Consider the following 21683-nt stretch of genomic DNA (forward strand, 5'->3'; position numbering starts at 1 on the left):
CCAGTCATTATGGTCCAGTCATTATGGTCCAGTCATTATGGTCCAGTCATTATGGTCCAGTCATTATGGTCCAGTCACTATGGTCCAGTCATTATGGTCCAGTCATTATGGTCCAGTCATTATGGTCCAGTCACTATGGTCCAGTCATTATGGTCCAGTCATTATGGTCCAGTCACTATGGTCCAGTCATTATGGTCCAGTCACTATGGTCCAGTCACTATGGTCCAGTCATTATGGTCCAGTCACTATAGTCCAGTCATTATGGTCCAGTCATTATGGTCCAGTCACTATGGTCCAGTCATTATGGTCCAGTCATTATGGTCCAGTCATTATGGTCCAGTCATTATGGTCCAGTCATTATGGTCCAGTCATTATGGTCCAGTCACTATGGTCCAGTCATTATGGTCCAGTCATTATGGTCCAGTCACTATGGTCCAGTCATTATGGTCCAGTCTTATGGTCCAGTCATTATGGTCCAGTCACTATGGTCCAGTCATTATGGTCCAGTCATTATGGTCCAGTCATTATGGTCCAGTCATATGGTCCAGTCATTATGGTCCAGTCATATGGTCCAGTCATTATGGTCCAGTCATATGTCCAGTCATTATGGTCCAGTCATTATGGTCCAGTCATTATGGTCCAGTCATTATGGTCCAGTCACTATGGTCCAGTCATTATGGTCCAGTCATTATGGTCCAGTCACTATGGTCCAGTCATTATGGTCCAGTCATTATGGTCCAGTCATTATAGTCCAGTCATTATGGTCCAGTCATTATGGTCCAGTCATTATGGTCCAGTCATTATGGTCCAGTCACTATGGTCCAGTCATTATGGTCCAGTCATTATGGTCCAGTCATTATGGTCCAGTCACTATGGTCCAGTCATTATGGTCCAGTCATTATGGTCCAGTCATTATAGTCCAGTCATTATGGTCCAGTCATTATGGTCCAGTCATTATGGTCCAGTCACTATGGTCCAGTCATTATGGTCCAGTCATTATGGTCCAGTCACTATGGTCCAGTCATTATGGTCCAGTCATTATGGTCCAGTCACTATGGTCCAGTCATTATGGTCCAGTCATTATGGTCCAGTCATTATGGTCCAGTCACTATGGTCCAGTCATTATGGTCCAGTCATTATGGTCCAGTCATTATGGTCCAGTCACTATGGTCCAGTCATTATGGTCCAGTCATATGGTCCAGTCATTATGGTCCAGTCATTATGGTCCAGTCATTATGGTCCAGTCATTATGGTCCAGTCACTATGGTCCAGTCATTATGGTCCAGTCATTATGGTCCAGTCATTATGGTCCAGTCACTATGGTCCAGTCATTATGGTCCAGTCATTATGGTCCAGTCATTATAGTCCAGTCATTATGGTCCAGTCATTATGGTCCAGTCATTATGGTCCAGTCATTATGGTCCAGTCACTATGGTCCAGTCATTATGGTCCAGTCATTATGGTCCAGTCATTATGGTCCAGTCACTATGGTCCAGTCATTATGGTCCAGTCATTATGGTCCAGTCATTATAGTCCAGTCATTATGGTCCAGTCATTATGGTCCAGTCATTATGGTCCAGTCATTATGGTCCAGTCACTATGGTCCAGTCATTATGGTCCAGTCATTATAGTCCCAGTCATTATGGTCCAGTCATTATGGTCCAGTCATTATAGTCCAGTCATTATGGTCCAGTCATTATAGTCCAGTCATTATGGTCCAGTCATTATGGTCCAGTCATTATGGTCCAGTCATTATGGTCCAGTCATTATGGTCCAGTCATTATGGTCCAGTCATTATGGTCCAGTCACTATGGTCCAGTCATTATGGTCCAGTCATTATGGTCCAGTCACTATGGTCCAGTCATTATGGTCCAGTCATTATGGTCCAGTCATTATGGTCCAGTCATTATGGTCCAGTCATTATAGTCCAGTCATTATGGTCCAGTCATTATGGTCCAGTCACTATGGTCCAGTCATTATGGTCCAGTCATTATGGTCCAGTCATTATAGTCCAGTCATTATGGTCCAGTCATTATGGTCCAGTCATTATAGTCCAGTCATTATGGTCCAGTCATTATGGTCCAGTCATTATGGTCCAGTCATTATGGTCCAGTCATTATAGTCCAGTCATTATGGTCCAGTCATTATGGTCCAGTCACTATGGTCCAGTCATTATGGTCCAGTCATTATGGTCCAGTCATTATAGTCCAGTCATTATGGTCCAGTCATTATGGTCCAGTCATTATAGTCCAGTCATTATGGTCCAGTCATTATAGTCCAGTCATTATGGTCCAGTCATTATGGTCCAGTCATTATGGTCCAGTCATTATGGTCCAGTCATTATGGTCCAGTCATTATGGTCCAGTCATTATGGTCCAGTCATTATAGTCCAGTCATTATGGTCCAGTCATTATGGTCCAGTCATTATGGTCCAGTCACTATGGTCCAGTCATTATGGTCCAGTCACTATGGTCCAGTCATTATGGTCCAGTCATTATGGTCCAGTCATTATGGTCCAGTCACTATGGTCCAGTCATTATGGTCCAGTCATTATGGTCCAGTCATTATGGTCCAGTCATTATGGTCCAGTCACTATGGTCCAGTCATTATGGTCCAGTCATTATGGTCCAGTCATTATGGTCCAGTCATTATGGTCCAGTCACTATGGTCCAGTCATTATGGTCCAGTCATTATGGTCCAGTCACTATGGTCCAGTCATTATGGTCCAGTCATTATGGTCCAGTCACTATGGTCCAGTCATTATGGTCCAGTCACTATGGTCCAGTCATTATGGTCCAGTCATTATGGTCCAGTCATTATGGTCCAGTCACTATGGTCCAGTCACTATGGTCCAGTCATTATGGTCCAGTCATTATGGTCCAGTCATTATGGTCCAGTCATTATGGTCCAGTCATTATGGTCCAGTCATTATGGTCCAGTCATTATGGTCCAGTCATTATGGTCCAGTCACTATGGTCCAGTCATTATGGTCCAGTCACTATGGTCCAGTCACTATGGTCCAGTCACTATGGTCCAGTCACTATGGTCCAGTCATTATGGTCCAGTCATTATGGTCCAGTCATATGGTCCAGTCATTATGGTCCAGTCATTATGGTCCAGTCACTATGGTCCAGTCATTATGGTCCAGTCACATGGTCCAGTCATTATGGTCCAGTCATTATGGTCTATTCACTATGGTCCAGTCATTATGGTCCAGTCATTATGGTCCAGTCACTATGGTCCAGTCATTATGGTCCAGTCATTATGGTCCAGTCATTATGGTCCAGTCATTATGGTCCAGTCATTATGGTCCAGTCACTATGGTCCAGTCATTATGGTCCAGTCACTATGGTCCAGTCATTATGGTCCAGTCATTATGGTCCAGTCATTATGGTCCAGTCATTATGGTCCAGTCATTATGGTCCAGTCATTATGGTCCAGTCACTATGGTCCAGTCATTATGGTCCAGTCATTATGGTCCAGTCATTATGGTCCAGTCATTATGGTCCAGTCATTATGGTCCAGTCATATGGTCCAGTCATTATGGTCCAGTCATTATGGTCCAGTCACTATGGTCCAGTCATTATGGTCCAGTCATTATGGTCCAGTCACTATGGTCCAGTCATTATGGTCCAGTCATTATGGTCCAGTCATTATGGTCCAGTCATTATGGTCCAGTCATTATGGTCCAGTCATATGGTCCAGTGCTGCAAGGACAGACCTAGTTAAGCTGCAGCTGGCCCAGAACAGAGCGGCATGTTCTTGCTCTTCATTGTAATCAGAGGGCTGATATTAATACTATGCTGCCAGTCTCTCTTGGCTGAGAGTTGAGGAGAGACTGACTGCATCTCTTCTTCTTTTTATAAGAAACATTAATGTGTTGAAAATCCCAAATTGTTCGCATAGTTAACTTACACAGAGCTCTGACACACACACGTACCCCATCAGACATGCCACCAGGGGTCTTTTCACAGTCCCCAAATCCAGATCAAATTCAAGAAAGCGTACAGTATTACATAGAACCATTATTGCATGGAACTTTGTTCCATATCATATTTTACAAATAAACAGCAACCCTGGTTTTAAAAAACGGATAAAGCAACCCCTCACGGCACAACGCCTCTCCCTTATTTGATCTACATGTATATAGTTTGTGTATTTATTGGTATTTATTGGTATTGATGCTATGTGTGCCTTTTTTTAAATGTAGAGAGGAATGGAGAGAGGAAAGGAGAGCAGAGAGAGGATAGAGGAGACATGAGAGGGGAGAGGGGGAGAGAGAAGAGGAGAGGGGAGAGGAGACAGGAGAGGGGGGAGAGAGAAGAGGAGAGGGAGAGAGAGGAAAGGAGATAGCAGAGGAGACAGGGGAGAGGAGAGGAGAGAGGAGAGGGGAGAGGAGACAGGAGAGGGGAGAGGAGACAGGAGAGGGGAGAGAGAGAAGAGGAGAGTGAGAGAGAGAGAGAGGAAAGGAGATAGCAGAGGAGACAGGGGAGAGGAGAGCAGAGAGAGGATAGGGGAGAGGAGAGGAGAGGAGAGGAGAGGAGAGGAGAGGAGAGGAGAGGAGAGGAGAGGAGAGGAGAGGAGAGGAGAGGAGAGGAGAGGAGAGGAGAGGAGAGAGAGAGAGAGAGAGAGAGAGAGAGAGAGAGAGAGAGAGAGAGAGAGAGAGAGAGAGAGAAGAGGAGAGGGAGAGAGAGGAAAGGAGATAGCAGAGGAGACAGGGGAGAGGAGAGGAGGGAGGAGAGCAGAGAGAGGATAGGGGAGAGGAGTCAGGAGAGGGGGGAGAGAGAAGAGGAGAGGGGAGAGGAGACAGGAGAGGGGAGAGGGGGGAGAGAGAAGAGGAGAGGGAGAGAGAGGAAAGGAGATAGCAGAGGAGACAGGGGAGAGGAGAGGAGACAGGGGAGAGGAGAGGAGAGGAGAGGAGAGGAGAGGAGAGGAGAGGAGAGGAGAGGAGAGGAGAGGAGAGGAGAGGAGAGGAGAGGAGAGGAGAGGAGAGGAGAGGAGAGGAGAGGAGACAGGGGAGAGGAGAGCAGAGGAGACAGGGGAGAGGAGAGGAGAGGAGAGAGGAGAGCAGAGAGATGATAGGGGAGAGGAGTCAGGAGAGGGGAGAGGGGGGGAGAGAGAAGATGAGAGGGGAGAGGAGACAGGAGAGGGGAGAGGGGGGAGAGAGGAGAGAGAGAGGAGGGCAGAGAGAGGATAGGGGAGGGGAGAGAGAGGGGAGAGGGATTGGGGGAGCGAGGAAAGGGGCGGGGGGATAGGGGAGGGGAGAGAGAGGATAGGGGAGAGAGGGGAGAGTGGAGAGAATAGAGTGGAGAGGGGGAAGAAGGAGGAGGGGAGAGAGGGGGTGGGGGAGAGAGGAGAGGGGGATAGAGGGGAGAGGGGAGAGAGTGGGTAGAAAGGAGAGAGGGGAGAGAGAGGATAGAGGATAGGGGAGGGGAGGGGAGGGGAGGGGAGGGGAGGGGAGGGGAGGGGAGGGGAGGGGAGGGGAGGGGAGGGGAGGGGAGGGGAGGGGAGGGGAGGGGAGGGGAGAAAGGGGAGAGAGGAGAGAGGATAGGGGAGGGGAGAGAGGGGAAAGGGGAGAGAGAGGTTAGGAGAAAGGGGAGAGAGGAGAGAGGATAGGGGAGAGAGGGGAGAGAGGAGAGAGGATAGGGGAGAGAGGGGAGAGAGGAGAGAGGATAGGGGAGGGGGAGGGGAGAGAGGGGATTGAGGAGAGAGGAGAGAGGAGAGAGGATAGGGGAGGGGAGAGAGGGGAAAGGGGAGAGAGAGGAAAGGGGCGAGAGGAGAGAGGGTAGGGAGGAGAGAGGGGAGTGGAGTGGGTAGAAAGGAGAGAGGGGAGAGAGAGGATAGAGGATAGGGGAGGGGAGGGGAGAGAGGGGAGAGGGGAGAGGAGTGGAGAGAGGATAGGGGAGGGAAGAGTAGTGGAGTAAGGATAGGGGAGGGGAGACAGGGGAGAGAGGAGAGAGGATAGGGGAGGGGAAAGAGAGGTTAGGAGAAAGGGGAGAGAGGATAGAGGAGGGGAGAGAGGGGAGACAGGAGAGAGGATAGGGGAGGGGAGAGAGGGGAAAGGGGAGAGAGAGGTTAGGAGAAAGAGGAGAGAGGAGAGAGGATAGGGGAGAGGAGAGGAGATGGGAAATAGAGGATGGAGGGAGAGGGGAGAGAGAAGGGGTGGGGGAGATGAGAGAAGGGAGAGAGGGGGTGGGGTGAGATGACAGAAGGGAGAGAGGGGGCGGGGGAGAGGAGAGAAGGGAGATGGGGGTGAGATGGGAGAGAGAGACTTTTCTAAATTTCTCTCAATTCAATTCAAGAGGCTTTATTGGCATGGTAAACATACGTTAACATTGCCAAAGCAAGTGAAGTCGATACAAAAGTGAAATAAACAATAAAAATTAACAGTGAACATTACACTCACAGAAGTTCCTAAAGAATAAAGACATTTCAAATGTCATATTATGTCCATACAGTGTCGTAATGATGTGCAAATAGTTAAAGTACAACATGGAAAATAAATAAACATAAATGTGGGTTGTGATGCTGTGATGGAACACTGTGATGCTGTGATGGAACACTGTGATGCTGTGATGGAACACTGTGATGCTGTGATGGAACACTGTGATGCTGTGATGGAACACTGTGATGCTGTGATGGAACACTGTGATGCTGTGATGGCACACTGTGATGCTGTGATGGAACACTGTGATGCTGTGATGGAACACTGTGATGCTGTGATGGAACACTGTGATGCTGTGATGGCACACTGTGATGCTGTGATGGCACACTGTGATGCTGTGATGGAACACTGTGATGCTGTGATGGAACACTGTGATGCTGTGATGGCACACTGTGATGCTGTGATGGCACACTGTAGAATTTCACCTGATCTCTCTGTGATGTCACACTGTGATGCTGTGATGGCACACTGTGGAATATCACCTGATCTCTCTGTGATGTCACACTGTGATGCTGTGATGGCACACTGTGATGCTGTGATGGCACACTGTGGAATTTCACCTGATCTCTCTGTGATGTCACACTGTGATGCTGTGATGGCACACTGTGGAATTTCACCTAGTAGATATGGAGTTTATCAAAATTGGGTTTGTTTATGAATTCTTGGTGGGTCTGTGTAATCTGAGGGAAATATGTGTCTCTAATATGGTCACTCATTTGGCAGGAGGTTAGGAAGTGCAGCTCAGTTTCCACCTCATTTTGTGGGCAGAGAGCACATAGCCTACGGCAGCCTTTCTCAATAGCAAGGCTATGCTCACTGAGTCTGAACATAAGCTTTCCTTAATTAAGTTTGAGTCAGTCACAGTGGTCAGGTATTCTGCCACTGTGTGCTCTCTGTTTAGTACCAAATACCATTCTAGTTTGCTCAGTTTTTGTGAATTCTCTCCAATGTGTCAAGTAATTATCTTTTTGTTTTCTCATGATTTGGTTGGGTCTAATTGTGTTGCTGTCCTTGGGCTCTGTGGGGTCTGTTTGTGTTTGTGAACAGAGACCCAGGACCAGCTTGCTTAGGGGACTCTTCTCCAGGTTCATCTCTCTGTAGGGTGTGTTTGTGTTTGTGAACAGAGCCCCGGGACCAGCTTGCTTAGGGGACTCTTCTCCAGGTTCATCTCTCTGTAGGTGATGGCTTTGTTATGGAAGGTTTGGGAATCACTTCCTTTTAGGTGGTTGTAGAATGTAACGTCTCATTTTGATAATTAGTGGGTATCGGCCTAATTCTGCTCTGCATTAGCTGGTGTTCTACGTTGTACACTGAGGATATTTTTGCAGAATTCTGCATGCATTGTCTCAATTTGGTGTTTGACCCATTTTGTGAATTCTTGGTTGGTGAGCGGACCCCAGACCTCAGATCCATAAAGGGTAATGGGTTCTATAACTGATTCAACTATTTTTAGTCAGATCCTAATTGGTATGTCGAATTTTATGTTCCTTTTGATGGTATAGAAGGCCCTTCATGCCTTGTCTCTCAGATCGTTCACAGCTTTGTGGAAGTTACCTGTGGCGCTGATGTTTAGGCCAAGGTATGTATAGTTTTCTGTGTACTCTCAACGGTTTCTAGATGGAATTTATATTTGTGCTCCTGGATATTTTTTGGAACATTGTTATTTTGGTCTTAATGAGATTTACTGTCAGGGCCCAGGTCTGTCAGGGCCCAGGTCTGTCAGGGCCCAGGTCTGTCAGGGCCCAGGTCTGTCAGGGCCCAGGTTTGACAGAATCTGTGCAGAAGATCTAGGTGCTGCTGTAGACCCTCCTTGGTTGGTGACAGAAGCACCAAATCATCAGTAAACAGTAGACATTTGACTTCAGATTCTAGTAGGGTGAGGCCGGGTGCTGCAGACTGTTCTTGTGCCCTCGCCAATTCGTTAATATATATACATACCCAGTGTGCGACAGTGCTGCAGGAGTTGTGACCCATTTTTGTTGGTTATGTTGTCATAGTTGTAGCGGAAATATGGAGGAAAGAATTCAGACACCTCCAGGTAGGTGTTTGTCCCCCTGTGTGCTGAGGGTGTCAGGTTCTTGCGAGATGGGACTACCAGCTCTCTGTAACCTAGAGGGCAACCAGTGGGTCCATCTCCTCTATACCATGTTTCACACCTGGCAGTTTGGTGGATGGGACTACCAGCTCTCTGTAACAAAGAGGGCAACCAGTGGGTCCGTCTCCTCTATACCACCCACCTGGTAGTGTGGTGGATGGGACTACCAGCACTCTGTAACCTAGAGGGCAACCAGTGGGTCCATCTCCTCTATACCCTGTTTCACACCTGGCAGTTTGGTGGATGGGACTACCAGCTCTCTGTAACCTAGAGGGTAACCAGTGGGTCCATCTCCTCTATACCCTGTTTCACACCTGGCAGTTTGGTGGATGGGACTACCAGCTCTCTGTAACAAAGAGGGCAACCAGTGGGTCCGTCTCCTCTATACCAGGTTTCTTGTAGGATGACAATGCCTGAGGTCATCTACCAATGTCTGTATTTCTGATTTCTTTGAAGTCCAGGCCCCTGCTCTTTAGGCCAAAGGCAGATGACCTCAGGCCTTGGATACTCCAGGATGAGATTCTGAAGGCTTTGTGTTTCATAAAGTGTCCAATGTTACTGGTCGTGTGGTTAGGCCCCTGGCCAGTAAGTGTGAGCAGAGCCTGCTGAGCATCTGGAACATTCCATTGGCTTGGGCTAGTGTAAGAGTGTGGGTTGGGTCTGTTTGCCTGCACACAGCCTGGGCGTATGTGTGACTCATGTTGAGGCCTTCCCTGCAGGGGGAGGCATAGGTCTGTTCTGAAGGGGTCTACATGGGGTGTGGGCATGGTTGACTTGGGGTGGGGGTGTGTATGTGGCTGGTGGTGTGTGAAGTGTTTGGGCTGCGGTTGAGGGCAATGTCCTTCAGTGTCCTGGCGAAGGTGGGCACTGCTACCTTGTATAGATGGATCATGTCATAAAGGCTGTTCAAGTCCAGGGTGGAGTGGTGGGCCAGGAAAACATTTGGTTTTGAGGCACAGTCACGGGAAATTCTTGCGTTTACCCGCTGTATGGTAGCAGGGTGGAAGTCTTTTCGTGGTAGCAGGGTGGAGATAACCACTTCTGCATTGGGAAAAGTAGAAGAAGATTTTTCAATCACTCCCTTCAGTGCTGTGGCCAACCGTTCCTTCTGTGCTCTCAGGTGTTTTGTGCCTGTGTGTATTATTATGTGGCTGGGTGAGCCTAGTTGGTCCTCAGACAGAAGGTCTAGGGTGCGCTTGGTGTTTGGACACCAGAGTTTAGACACTGTGTGTTTGGGAAAAATGATTTTTTTCTTGTAAACATTTCCTGTTTGAAGCCATAATCTTTTTCTTTTGTATGTCCTCAGTGGGTTTGGGAGGGCTATCAGGGTGGCTGACAGGGGGGTGCTCGGAGGGGGTGAGGTCCCCCGGGCTTGGGTTGTTCTCTCTCACACGCCACCCCCCTCACCCTCTCCCCAGCAGTCTGATCCTCTAGTACTCTGTTCTTCTCCTGCTCCTGCTTTTTCTCCTGTTGAAGTTGTATCACCACAGTCCAGGGTGCAGATATGTCTCTCTCCACCTCCAGCTCTCCAGGTCTGGTTAAGGGGGTGTTGTTGTGCTGGACTGTTGCCTGGGTCTGTGCTGACTGGAGTAGAATCACCTGCTGTTCCAGCTCCACCTGCCTTACCTCCAGCTGGGTGAATCTAACCTTCATTTCAATGTGGGAGTAGTATTCTGTCCTGAAAGGTTGACTCGTCTATGGGGTTATATCGTGAAGAGGTCTGATCTGACCCGCTCAGGGTGGGGGCATCTTTCTCAAGGGAGAACTTCTCCTCCTAATTCTTTGATTAGTCCAGCTGAAACTGTTGGTCTTGTAGCAAGTTCCAGACTTATAGAGATTTATGTTAGCTGACAGAGTCCTCGTTGTCTAGTATCCCGAGTTTCCACACTCCCCCCTCTCTCTTAACAGAGGGCTAGTGTGCTAATATAGCAGAGGGCTAGTGTGCTAATATAGCAGAGGGCTAGTGTGCTAATATAGCAGAGGGCAAGTGTGCTAATATAACAGAGGGCTAGTGTGCTAATATAACAGAGGGCTAGTGTGCTAATATAGCAGAGGGCTAGTGTGCTAATATAGCAGAGGGCTAGTGTGCTAATATAACAGAGGGCTAGTGTGCTAATATAACAGAGGGCTAGTGTGCTAATATAACAGAGGGCTAGTGTGCTAATATAACAGAGGGCTAGTGTGCTAATATAGCAGAGGGCTAGTGTGCTAATATAGCAGAGGGCAAGTGTGCTAATATAACAGAGGGCTAGTGTGCTAATATAGCAGAGGGCAAGTGTGCTAATATAGCAGAGGGCTAGTGTGCTAATATAGCAGAGGGCTAGTGTGCTAATATAGCACTGTGCCATGCGAAGGTCTGTGTGGAAGATGTGTAAAACATTTTTGTACCTTTATTTAACTAGTCAGTTAAAGAACAAATTCTTATTTTCAATGACGGTCTAGGAACAGTGTGTTAACTGCCTTGTTCAGAGGCAGAACAATAGATTTATACCTTCTCAGCTCAGAGATTACTAGTCCAACGCTCCAACCACTACCCTGCCATTGCTGATGTTCCCATGTTTTTAAGAGTCAGCTAAAAGTGTCTCTTGATTTTGGAGATTCATTTTGTGCTCTTTTCGAGATATTTTCGAATAATAATCTTTGGAAGTTGTAAACCTTCCAGGTGATTCCGTCCAAAATCAGGTTGTAGGTTTTGAGTTTTGATTTGAGTTCAACAGACTAGCAGTTCAACTACAGATGGAGCCATATTCCCTACAGATGGACACATATTCCCTACAGATGGAACCATATTCCCTACAGTCACTACAGATTGAACCATATTCCCTACAGATGGAATCATATTCCCTACAGTCACTATAGATGGAACCATATTCCCTACAGATGGAATCATATTCCCTACAGTCACTACAGATGGAACCATATTCCCTACAGTCACTACAGATGGAAACATATTCCCTACAGATGGCAACATATTCCCTACAGCACACCATGTTTCATCATAGCCCTTGATGATTTCTGCGACTGCACCTGAAGAAACTTCAAAGTTCTTATTTTTCCGTATTGACTGACCTTCATGTCTTAAAGTAATGATGGACTGTCGTTTCTCTTTGCTTATTTGAGGTGTTCTTGCCATAATATGAACTTGGTCTTTTACCAAATAGGGCTATCTTCTGTATACCACCCCTACCTTGAGGTTATGTAGTAGAGGGTAGCATCCTGTATATGTTCCTGTTTCGAACATGCTTTTTCTTTAGCTTGGATTATACCTACCAGCCACGGACTGTTTTTCTCCACTACAACAAAAATCCAATCAGGAAGTGACTCTTATTTTAACCGCAAATGTCTTTCACAATAGGAGAGGGAAAAACAATAGCTGTCCCAATTCTGATGCGCGAGCAAAACTCATGTGACCACTTGACGCGATGTTATCGTTCTGGCTCATTTTTCAAAATAAAAGCCTGAAACTATGTCTGAAGACTGTTGACACCTTGAGGAAGCGATAGGAAAAGGAATCTGGTTGATATCCCTTTAAATAGCGCAATGGGAGGCTATGGAACATGGAGTTTTCAAAATAGAAGCCACTTCCTGGTTTGATTTTTCTCAGGGTTTCGCCTGCAATATCAGGTCTGTTATACTCACAGACAATATTTTGACAGTTTTGGAAACTTTAGAGTGTTTTCTATCCTAATCTGTCAATTATATGCATATTCTAGCATCTGGTCCTGAGAAATAGGTTGTTTATTTTGGGAACGTTATTTGTCCAAACATAAAAATAGTGCCCCCTAGCTTCAAGCGGTTTGGAACCAGACAGTTTGAAATTGAGCACAGGACGGATGACCGGATCAGATTCTTGTGCTTCTCTTATCCCATCTTTTGGGATCGAGCTGGTTGTTGCAGTGGTTGTCTCACCTTCAGCTGATACTGACATGGATGCAGCTGAAAGTGACCAAGGTACAACAGCCTCTGTCTGTACCTCAACTGCTTGTATCGTGGTGGCATTGGTGTCTGGTAGAAGCTCCTCAGAACATTCTCTCATCAGTGACATCCAGTGGCATCCTTGACAAAGCATCTGCATCACCGTTCTCTCTGCATGGCCTGTACTTTATAGTAAAGTGGAAATCAGCCAAGTCTGCAACCCACCTGGAAGTGGTTGCGTTCAGTTTTCCAGTAGACGGAATGTAGCTGAGCGGGTTGTTATCGCTGTATACAGTGAAGGTCAGAGCATAATACAAATAATCACTTATCAGTTACCATTTTAGGGCTAGAAATTCTAGCTTGCCCGAGTGGTAGTGATAGTTCTTCTCAGCTGCTGTTAAGGTCCGAGAGCCATAAGCAATGACCCTAAGCTTCCCATCTTGCTTTTGATAAAGAACTGCTCCCAAGCCTTGGTGTGACACATCAGTGTGTACAACAAATGACTGAGTGAAATCAGGGAAACCTAAAACTGGTGGGTGAAGCAAACACTCAATCAGCTGGTCAAGTGCCTGATGATGCTGGTCAGTCCACAGGATTGGCTTGTTTGACCACATGACTTAATTTCTTTGTTTTTGTTTTCTGTGGGTGGTCCCTCTGCAGACACTATTCTGCCAAAATAACGGACCTGGGGGTTTAAAGAGATCACACTTACTTGGTTTGAGTTTAATCCCATACTCTCTGAGACGCTGCAAAACTTTTCGCACATCATTCACATGGCTGTCGATGGTTTTACTGAAAACTAGCGTGTCGTCCAGATAAGGAATGCAGATGTTATCCCGGAGCCCTTCCAAACACTCCTCCATACTGAAAAGCTGCAGGAATGTTCATGAGGCCGAATGGCATACGTATCCACTCATAGAGTCCCCAAGGGGTCACAAATGCTGTCAGTGGTCTGCTTCCTTCAGAGATGAATCCCTGGTGATACGCTTTTCCCTGGTCTACGAGGGAGAACCAGGAATTACCACCTAAACTGTCCATGATGTCTTGGACCTGAGGGATGGGCTGGCGGTCGGGATGTGTCTTTCTGTTCAGGTCTCTGTAATCTATACACAACCGGAGGGTCCCGTCCTTCTTACGAACGCACACGACAGGTGAAGAATATGAAGAGAGACATCAAGCATGATAACTGGAAAAACACCTTTCCTAACTCTGACTAGTGTGTCAAAGAACTCAAGGTCGTCTGGCCACTGCAGGTTCAGGTCTGGCTGGAAAAGCATTGTCATGTCCTCTTTGAAAGGCTGGGAAGCTACACGGCACTCAATCTGAATGCTACTGTTCTGTGACTAGGTGCTTACCTAACATAATCGTTTGGTGTGCTTTCGCCGTAAAGCCTTTTTGAAATTAGACACTGTGGCAGGATTAATGAGAATTGTATCTTTAAAATGGTGTAAAATACTTGTATGCTTGAGGAATTTAAATTATGAGATTTCTGTTGTTTTGAATTTGGTGCCCTGCACTTTCACTGGCTGAGAGGTTATTGGCAGACTCGACAGCCTTGGTTTCTCAAAGGATTGCCTCGCCTGGTTTACCAACTACTTCTCTGATAGAGTTCAGTGTGTCAAATCGGAGGGCCTGTTGTCCGGACATTTGGCACTAGGTGTGCCACAGGGTTCAATTCTCGGGCCGACTCTTTTCTCTTTATATATCAATGATGTCGCTCTTGCTGAGGGTGATTCAACTACTCTTAAACAGTTTTTTTCTATTGTGTTATTGACTGTATGCTTGTTTACTCCATGTGTAACTCGGTGTTGTTTGTGTCGCACTGCTATGCTTTATCTTGGCCAGGTCGCAGTTGTAAATGAGAACATGTGCTCTACTAGACTAAGGTTAAATAAAGGTGAAATAAAATAAATAACAAAATGCAGTTGATCATCTTATTCTCTCTCTCTCTCTCTCTCTCTCTCTCTCTCTCTCTCTCCCTCCCTCCCTCCCTCCCTCCCTCCCTCCACCTCCCTCCCTCCCTCCCTCCCTCCCTCCCCCGAGAGAGAAGGAAAGAGGTGGAAATGGAGCGGGTGAGGGCGAGGGCGATAGAGAAAGGGAGAGAATAAAGTAATTAATTTCAACAGTCTCAGTGTGATTTAACACTTCAGAGAGCGGCTGAAGGGGGTGTGATTTAACACTTCAGAGAGCGGCTGATTTCTAAAACTCAAACTATGAAAGCAAGACATGATCCTGTCACACAGACTATATTAATACACTGTAGACAGAGAGACAGAGGCAGACAGACAGACAGACAGACAGACAGACAGACAGTACTGATAAAGCAGAATTCAGGGTCTTATTCTACAGACTATATTACAGTTTTTTACAATCTCTTGCACACTAAATGTTGTACTTGAAGCTCAGTTACCATTAAACCATTAACTCCTAATCTTCAAACTGCATTATCTGCTTCACACTCAGTTTAAAATACTTTTTTTGCAAAACACTGAACATTAGACACATCATTCAAAACTAACAGGTCTTGTGTCTCGTTTGGAAAACACTGAACACAGTGCTCTACATTAAACACATCTTTCAAAACTAACAGGTCTTGTGACTCGTTTGGAAAACAATGCCATCCCAAATGAGAGGAGTGAGAGTAAGACAAGGATGAGGATGAGGACGAGGAAGAGGAGGAAGGAGAACAATCACAGATGAGATCCGGGCCACTTTGGTCAACCGTGGTTTGAGTTTCAAGGAGGTTGAGGGTAGAGGGTCCAGCCTAACTTGAGCCGCCGGTACACTGCAGCGTCATCCGGACCTTTCTAAATGAGAACAGGTGACCTACCCTCTATACCATGCTACTGTACCTACAGCACTACAGTAACATATCATCTTGCACCCTAACCTACCCTCTATACCATGCTACTGTACCTACAGCACTACAGTAACATAGCACCCTAACCTAACCCTCACATCACGTTTTTTTTTGCAGAATCGCTATACGGGCGGAAGAAACCGGCTGTTCACAGCAGAGCAGGAACATCACATTATTTTTTATTTAATTTTTTTTATTTCACCTTTATTTAACCAGGTAGGCTAGTTGAGAACAAGTTCTCATTTGCAACTGCGACCTGGCCAAGATAAAGCATAGCAGTGTGAGCATACAACAAAGAGTTACACATGGAGTAAACAATTAACAAGTCAATAACACAGTAGAAAACAAAGGGGGGGTCTATATACAATGTGTGCAAAAGGCATGAGGAGGTAGGCAAATAATTACAATTTTGCAGATTAACACTGGAGTGATGAATGATCAGATGGTCATGTACAGGTAGAGATATTGGTGTGCAAAAGAGCAGAAAAGTAAATAAATAAAAACAGTATGGGGATGAGGTAGGTGAAAAGGGTGGGCTATTTACCAATAGACTATGTACAGCTGCAGCGATCGGTTAGCTGCTCAGATAGCTGATGTTTGAAGTTGGTGAGGGAGATAAAAGTCTCCAACTTCAGCGATTTTTGCAATTCGTTCCAGTCACAGGCAGCAGAGTACTGGAACGAAAGGCGGCCAAATGAGGTGTTGGCTTTAGGGATGATCAGTGAGATACGCCTGCTGGAGCGCGTGCTACGGATGGGTGTTGCCATCGTGACCAGTGAGCTGAGATAAGGCGGAGCTTTACCTAGCATGGACTTGTAGATGACCTGGAGCCAGTGGGTCTGGCGACGAATATGTAGCGAGGGCCAGCCGACTAGAGCATACAAGTCGCAGTGGTGGGTGGTATAAGGTGCTTTAGTGACAAAACGGATGGCACTGTGATAGACTGCATCCAGTTTGCTGAGTAGAGTGTTGGAAGCCATTTTGTAGATGACATCGCCGAAGTCGAGGATCGGTAGGATAGTCAGTTTTACTAGGGTAAGCTTGGCGGCGTGAGTGAAGGAGGCTTTGTTGCGGAATAGAAAGCAGACTCTTGATTTGATTTTCGATTGGAGATGTTTGATATGAGTCTGGAAGGAGAGTTTGCAGTCTAGCCAGACACCTAGGTACTTATAGACGTCCACATATTCTAGGTCGGAACCATCCAGGGTGGTGATGCTAGTCGGGCATGCGGGTGCAGGCAGCGACCAGTTGAAAAGCATGCATTTGGTTTTACTAGCGTTTAAGAGCAGTTGGAGGCCACGGAAGGAGTGTTGTATGGCATTGAAGCTTGTTTGGAGGTTAGATAGCACAGTGTCCAAAGACGGGCCGAAAGTATATAGAATGGAAAGCATGCCCTCCGATTTGACACACTGAACTCTGTCTGCAAAGTAATTGGTGAACCAGGCAAGGCAGTCATCCGAAAAACCGAGGCTACTGAGTCTGCCGATAAGAATATGGTGATTGACAGAGTCGAAAGCCTTGGCAAGGTCGATGAAGACGGCTGCACAGTACTGTCTTTTATCGATGGCGGTTATGATATCGTTTAGTACCTTGAGTGTGGCTGAGGTGCACCCATGACCGGTGCACCTCAGGAAACCAGATTGCACAGCGGAGAAGGTACGGTGGGATTCGAGATGGTCAGTGACCTGTTTGTTGACTTGGCTTTCGAAGACCTTAGATAGGCAGGGCAGGATGGATATAGGTCTGTAACAGTTTGGGTCCAGGGTGTCTCCCCCTTTGAAGAGGGGGATGACTGCGGCAGCTTTCCAATCCTTGGGGATCTCAGACGAGATGAAAGAGAGGTTGAACAGGCTGGTAATAGGGGTTGCGACAATGGTGGCAGATAGTTTCAGAAATAGAGGGTCCAGATTGTCAAGCCCAGCTGATTTGTACGGGTCCAGGTTTTGCAGCTCTTTCAGAACATCTGCTATCTGGATTTGGGTAAAGGAGAACCTGGAGAGGCTTGGGCGAGGAGCTGCGGGGGGGGTGGAGCTGTTGGCCGAGGTTGAAGTAGCCAGGCGGAAGGCATGGCCAGCCGTTGAGAAATGCTTATTGAAGTTTTCGATAATCATGGATTTATCAGTGGTGACCGTGTTACCTAGCCTCAGTGCAGTGGGCAGCTGGGAGGAGGTGCTCTTGTTCTCCATGGACTTCACAGTGTCCCAGAACTTTTTGGAGTTGGAGCTACAGGATGCAAACTTCTGCCTGAAGAAGCTGGCCTTAGCTTTCCTGACTGCCTGCGTGTATTGGTTCCGGACTTCCCTGAACAGTTGCATATCACGGGGACTATTCGATGCTATTGCAGTCCGCCACAGGATGTTTTTGTGCTGGTCGAGGGCAGTCAGGTCTGGGGTGAACCAAGGGCTGTATCTGTTCTTAGTTCTGCATTTTTTGAACGGAGCATGCTTATCTAAAATGGTGAGGAAGTTACTTTTAAAGAATGACCAGGCATCCTCAACTGACGGGATGAGGTCAATGTCCTTCCAGGATACCCGGGCCAGGTCGATTAGAAAGGCCTGCTCACAGAAGTGTTTTAGGGAGCGTTTGACAGTGATGAGGGGTGGTCGTTTGACTGCGGCTCCGTAGCGGATACAGGCAATGAGGCAGTGATCGCTGAGATCCTGGTTGAAGACAGCGGAGGTGTATTTGGAGGGCTAGTTGGTCAGGATGACGTCTATGAGGGTGCCCTTGTTTACAGAGTTAGGGTTGTACCTGGTGGGTTCCTTGATGATTTGTGTGAGATTGAGGGCATCTAGCTTAGATTGTAGGACTGGCGGGGTGTTAAGCATATCCCAGTTTAGGTCACCTAACAGAACAAACTCTGAAGCTAGATGGGGGGTGATCAATTCACAAATGGTGTCCAGGGCACAGCTGGGAGCTGAGGGGGGGTCGGTAGCAGGCGGCAACCGTGAGAGACTTATTTCTGGAGAGAGTAATTTTCAAAATTAGTAGTTCGAACTGTTTGGGTATGGACCTGGAAAGTATGACATTACTTTGCAGGCTATCTCTGCAGTAAACTGCAACTCCTCCCCCTTTGGCAGTTCTATCTTGACGGAAGATGTTATAGTTGGGTATGGAAATCTCTGAATTTTTGGTGGCCTTCCTGAGCCAGGATTCAGACACAGCAAGGACATCAGGGTTAGCAGAGTGTGCTAAAGCAGTGAGTAAGACAAACTTAGGGAGGAGGCTTCTGATGTTGACATGCATGAAACCAACAAACAAATGAGGGTGCCTGGGGACATGCAGGGCCTGGGTTTACCTCCACATCACCCGCGGAACAGAGAAGGAGTAGTATGAGGGTGCGGCAAAAGGCTATCAAAACTGGTCGCCTAGAGCGTTGCGGACAGAGAATAAGAGGAGCAGGTTTCTGGGCATGGTAGAATATATTCAGGGCATAATGCGCAGACAGGGGTATGGTGGGGTGCGGGTACAGCGGAGGTAAGCCCAGGCACTGGGTGATGATGAGAGAGGTTGTATCTCTGGACATGCTGGTAGTAATGGGTGAGGTCACCGCATGTGTGGGAGGTGGGACAAAGGAGTTATCAGGGGTATGAAGAGTGGAACTAGGGGCTCCCTTGTGAACTAAAACAATGATAACTAACCTGAACAACAGTATACAAGGCATATTGACATTTGAGAGAGACATACAGCGAGGCATACAGTAATCACAGGTGTTGAATTGGGAAAGCTAGCTAAAACAGTAGGTGAGACAACAGCTAATCAGCTAGCACAACAACAGCAGGTAAAATGGCGTAGACTAGGCAACGGGGCCAACAGATAAAACAAACAAGCAGAATGGAGTACCGTGATTAATGGACAGTCCAGCGTGCATCAGCTATGTAGCCAAGAGATCAGTGTCCAGGGGGCAGCGGTGGATGGGGCAGGGAAGCTGGACTGGCGAGTGTTATCCAGGTAAAAAAAAACTAACAATGACTAAATAGCTTGTAGCTAGTTAGCTGGTTAGCTTCTGGAGCTTCTTGAGTGTGTTCTAAAAATAAATAAAAAATAATAGCGATTCCGTATCACATTGGGTGAGGCAGGTTTCCGGAAGGTATAAACAAATTAAAAGTCAAAAGAGATAGAAAGTAAATATGGGTCCGGTGAGCGTTTGGTACGCGGCGATTCAGGCGGTTAGCAGGCCTGTGCTAACAAGCTAACAGTTTGTAGGCCCGGGCTAGACAAGGTAGCAGTTAGCGGACCGGAGCTGGACAAGCTAGCAGTTAGCAGGCCGAATTAGCAAGCAGGGAGATAGCGAGGGCTAGAGAGTTAGCCTTTGGGGGACGTCGCGATGGGGTGAGTCTGTTTATTCCTCTTCATGCGGTGACATCGATAGACCGGTCGTGGGCCCGGGTATTGTAGCTCAGGAGTATGCTACGGTGGTAGCACAGGCCGGGCTAGCTTCAAGCTAAGTGGGTGGAAACGCTAGCCAGGAGTAATCATCCGGGGTTGCGGTTTAGCTAGATAGCTAGTTGTGAAGATCCAGCTGAAAAATCCAGCTGAAAAATGTTCCGTTTGCGGTGGGAATCCGGGGATGAAAAATAAATAGGTCCGTTATGCTCTGGTTAGAGTCGCGTTGTTCGAACTGGGAAGAGCTTTCCGAACTACAGGTTAGCTGATGACCGGTTAGCTGAAGACCGCTAGCATACCCGCTGGTTAGCTGGCTAGCTTCAGTTGAGGGGTCCCGAAGTAAATATAAATACTTTAGGAAAAATAGCTACATTGGGTGAGTCGGGTTGCAGGAGAGTATTTGGAAGCTTAGGGTTTAGCAAAATGTTTTCAAAGGGATAGCTATGTAAAAAAACGAAAAATATGTAAATAAACGAAATATACAGGGACACGACACGACAGGACGACTTACTGCTACGCCATAATGAATATATATATATTCAAACAACAGCATATGTTTACTGCAGCACCACATCATCACTGACAACAACAACGTTCAGTAACAGGAAGTGAGTTTATCATTACGTCTCCCGAAACACCGTCAGATTCGTATGATGCAGCTCTACAGAGTAAACATCTGAGCCAAATTCTGACAAACAACTGCACTGTGAATACGTACTAACCGGTCATTGGTCTTCCAGTGTATTGACTGCTTTATGTCTATTCAATAATGTTTTGTCTTGTCTGTTTCAGAGAGTTGTGGAACTAGAGACTGCAGTAGAGCTTGATGATGTCATCTACGTTGATGAGGTCAGCTTTAACCAAAACAAGATGCAGGGGAAGAAACCTCACTTCAGCCATTAGTCAGAACGGTGTCCTTCATCATCATGCCACTCTTGCTCCTTACTGCCCACATTATCACATTATCCTTGGCACCCTGCAAAATATCCTCATTCCCAATGACCAGAGGAATCAGGCATTTGTAAATTGCTCCCAAGGATGAACCAGACTTGTGGAGGTTTACAATTTTTTTTCTGAGGTCTTAGCTGATTTCTTTGAATTTCCCCATGATGTCAAGCACAGAGGCACTGAGTTTGAAGGTAGGCCTTGAAATACATCCATAGGTACACCTCTAATTGGCTCAAATTATGTCAATTAGCCTATCAGGCGCTTCTAAAGCCATGACATCACTTTCTTGAATTTTCTTGAATTTTTAAAGGCACAGTCAACTTAGTGTATGTAAACTTCTGACCCACTGGAATTGAGATACAGTGAATTATAAGTGAAATAATCTGTCTGTAAACAGTTGTTGGAAAAATGACTTGTGTCATGCACAAAGAAGATGTTCTAACCGACTTGCCAAAACTATAGTTTGTTAACAAGAAATTTGTGGAGTGGTTGAAAAACTAGTTTTAATGACTCCAACCCTAAGTGTATGTAAACTTCCGACTTCAACTGTAGTTTGAAGTGCATGAGTGTGTGTGTGAGTGTGTTTAGTGTGTGTGTTTAGTGTGTTTAGGTTAGTGTTTTAGTGTGTGTGGTGTTTAGTGTGTGTGTGTTTAGTGTGTGTTTATTGTGTGTTAGTGTGTGTGTTTAGTGTGTGTGTTATTGTGTGTGTTTAGTGTGGTGTTTATTGTGTGTTTAGAGTGTGTGTGTGTTAGTGGTTGTATGTTTTGTGTTTAAATCACACACACACACCCTTCAACTGCTCCTCTGAACTGTTAAGTCACACTGAGACATGACTAAATATTTAATATCTCTCTCCCCTCCTCTAGCGCCTTTACTTCTTATCTTCCAATCCCTTTCCATCTCTCTCTCTCTGTCTCTCTCTCTCTCTGTCTCCTCTCATCTCTGTCTCTCATCTCTCGCTCTCTCTTCTATCTTCTCTCCTCTCTCCTCTCTGCTCTCACTCTGTCTCACCACTCTCTCGTCTGTCTCTCTCC

This window comes from Oncorhynchus kisutch, linkage group LG12 (genome assembly GCF_002021735.2).
Source record: "Oncorhynchus kisutch isolate 150728-3 linkage group LG12, Okis_V2, whole genome shotgun sequence".
NCBI classification, from domain to species: domain Eukaryota; kingdom Metazoa; phylum Chordata; class Actinopteri; order Salmoniformes; family Salmonidae; genus Oncorhynchus; species Oncorhynchus kisutch.